Source organism: Perca flavescens, chromosome 21, assembly GCF_004354835.1.
Source record: "Perca flavescens isolate YP-PL-M2 chromosome 21, PFLA_1.0, whole genome shotgun sequence".
NCBI lineage: Eukaryota > Metazoa > Chordata > Actinopteri > Perciformes > Percidae > Perca > Perca flavescens.
This window is the reverse complement of record NC_041351.1, coordinates 10,260,599-10,264,249: the sequence shown is the minus strand read 5'-3', so window position 1 is coordinate 10,264,249 and position 3,651 is coordinate 10,260,599.

The following is a 3,651-nucleotide window of genomic DNA, read 5'->3' as shown; positions in this document are numbered from 1 at the left end:
GCGCGCAAACACAGACACACACACACACACCCACTGGATGCTGACAGATGAGTTTTTATTTTTGGCTGTATATTCTCTCTGCTGGCAGTTCACACACACACTCACACACACACACACACACACACACACACACACACACACACACACACACACACACATATAAAGAAAATATGTATACACACCCAGAGACACACATATACAGTGACCTTCTCTCTGCTGAGTAGGCAAAGAGTCAGGGGTCACTGCCTGCTGTCAGCCTGTCAGAGAGAGGAAGGGAGAGGGGAAGTGGGAAGAGGCAGAGGAAGAGCAAACGTGGTTGAAGGAATGTACGGAATGGAGCTCCACCGCCTCATCATTCAATAAAGACTAATGCAATCAGAGGCGGCCCATATCTGTCACGGTTAATGTTGGCTGATAGAGTCTCAGCAATTTAAAATGCTCATGGTATAATGCATTTCCCTGTGCCTCTTACAGACTGATGATGCATCACATCACGCCTTGATGGCTCTTGTAGAAACAGATAACCTGCTCTGCAGCATGTTGAATGAGACCACCATTATGCCTGACCATTTCGCTTGTTTTTATCTTAATCGGCTACAAAGAAGTTTCATTCCAAAATCCATTTAAAAAACAAAAGTTACCTGAAGTTCACTGCTCAATCTTTCAGAATTATTGCACATAATTATATCCTCTGTTATGATTTTGTCAAGCAAAAGCAATGCTCCCACAAAGGCCACGAAGGATATCTGTCACTTCAGCAATCACTTTCTTAAAATGGATTTTTAAATGTGAATATATTCTCAGAATGTCTTTGTTGCAAAAATCTCCACATGATCAAGCCTTATAAATGAAAGTCATGAAAATTAAATTTTCTCAAAACAAGATTAAAACTGCCTATGTGATGAGATTTTTTCAACCTGTTTTTGTTCCAAGAATTTTCTAGAATTTAAATGTCATTTTATTTTATTCTAGTGGAGCGATGTGCCTCATTGTGTCTTCTTTTGAGATACTGACATGTTTTGTTTTGGGAAAAGGTTGAGATAATTTGACTGCACTGGAAGATTTGTTGTACTTATTTCAAGAGAACAACACATTAATGGCTCAATAGACAAGAGATCGAGAGATCTTGCTATATTTTTTTTAGTATAGAATGAACATCTTACTGTATTCAATGGGGATCATTTGATCAATAGTTTGTTTTACATTAACTTTATTAACTGTGTTCTGTCAGAGCAGTAATTCATCTTAGATTTGTTACCGTTTCTTTGTGCATATTTCTCTACACTGAAACAAGTTTCTACCATAATTTCCTGTGGTGTTTTTCATTGCACAGGGAAGAGATGGAAGAATGTTATTATTTGATAATGCCATTTGGTCCAAAAGGTCAGCCTGGCCTGGGGATTGTGTGTGTGTGTGTATGTGGGAGGGGGGGTAGTGTTTAAGTGGGTTTGAGCAGTTGTGGTTGTGGCAGTCAGTCCAATTGGAAACCAGGTGCTGATGTTGAGATAGTTTCCATAGTAACTCCTCCTCCTCCTCTTCCTCCCAGTCTCATTCTCCCTCACACATAAGAGCATACATGAAAACATGTGCACAACTGCGTGCTTATTATCCCAGCGCTGGTCTCTGTGGTCAACCATTTCGCTATATCTGTTGCTTACATCAATTTGAGCCTTCATGTTCCAGCTGTGTGGTGATATACCTCAACCATTAAAGCTGCCTCTCTACCAGTCGCCTGCCTTGCTGGAGCAAATATATACATAAGCAAATATGTCATAGCACTAAACAGCCGGCGCTGCAAACAGACACGGATAAAGATGACAACTACTGTACAAAACCAGGAGTGATGTATGTGTGTGTAGTTGACGGCCTGCACACCGTTATGTACTGAATGCTGTTCCATTCATCGTTTCTGTAGAGTGTATCTTGAATCAGCATCTCCGATCAGGTCAGAGCTGATTTTTTTCAGCTCTACTACTCCTGCTTCTTCGGCTCCAGCACTTGATGAAGGTAAGTGTTAAGGCAGAGTAAAAGGAGTAAAGCAGATGTGCTGGCTAGTCAGAGACAGACATATACAGATTGAGGGACAGACAGAAAAAGAGCAGCAGCAGCAGCTGGCCAGGGGAGCCCAGGGAGAGCACCTCTGAGCCGGGCTAAACACAGCTGGAGTCTCTCCCTGGGAAAGGCTGGGAAAAAAAACAAGGTGTGTGTATCTGCATTCGTTGATTATCATGCATGGGGTTGTGTAAATTTGAGAATATGTGTACATGTAGCATATAAATAGGCCTACATTACATTACATGCCCAAACGTATGTGTGGACCTGAACGTTACACCAATGTGTGATTGTTCTATGCCTAAAGCAAAATGCACCTCCCAAGAATACAGTGGATACAGATGCTGTACAGCACACACACACACACACACACACACACACACACACACACACACAAACCACAAGTAAGCCTCAGTGGGATCTCATATGCTATATGTCCAAAAGTATGGAAATCTCATTCCAAAACCATGGGCATTACAGTAATATGATGCTAAGCCTCCACTCTTCATCATCCCAAAAGTGTTGGATAAGGTTCTCCATCACGGACCAGATTTTTTTTGCATTTGGGCATAGTCATATTGAACAGGAATGAGCCTTCCCCAAACAGCTGGAACTAAAAGTAGCAGGCTACACAAGTACAGCGTCCATATACTTTTGGCCATAAAGTGTATCCAGAACCGTGTTTATTCAGATTAATTAAGTGTGTGTTCTGTCTGTGGGTGTAACTGTGTGAGAATGTACGTTGAGAAGGTCTTTCTCTGTTTCCTTTTCATTTCGTAAACACACACACACACACAGTTCACTGAATCGCTGACTTCCTTACACTCGCTCCGGAAGCACGAGAGAGGTAAAGGCCATCGTCACTGTCACTCACGGATTAAATCATTCGGATCTACCCCGGTTCTCGCCTTATTTTCTGCCTCCGGTAATTGCGTTTCTGTTTCGTGCGGGCGGTGAGTGCGCGCTGTCCAAGGTGCTGCAGCAGCGTGCGGCCCCGCCCATCCCCTCTACCTCACTCTCTCACATACACACTCTTTTTCATTCTCGCGCGACCACGTGACTTTCCCTCTGCCGTGTCTCGCGGAGAGCATCAGACTGCACCTTTTCCTCTTCAAGAGGACGGAGAGAGAGAGAGAGAGAGAGAGAGAGAGAGAGAGAGAGAGAGAGAGAAAAAAGAGAGAGACATTAAGTCAGACAAAGAGAGAGAGAGATAGAGAGAGAGGGGAAGAGCAATAGCACCTTGTCGCCTGGAGGCGAGCCTGTGATAATTTTGTCCCTGCCCGGTAGACCGGCTATATCTACCACCAGGCGCGCGGGTGCTCTCCCCTCTCTCGCGGCTTTGAGATTCTCCTCAAATGGGAAGGGAAATCGATGAGTCGCACACCGCACTGTTGCCACGGAACCACAAGATGTGCGTGAGGTAGGTCGATCTTCTAGCCTATATGTGCCTGGATTGAGTAAAACCTGCGGTTGGGCTGTTTATTAATAACCGGGGCGAAGCTGTAAAATGACAGTCACAGGTTGTTATTTCAATTAAATCAGTAAGCGTGTAAAAAAAAAAAAGTAATTACCGTGTCAACGGTTAGCTAGGCTGTAGTA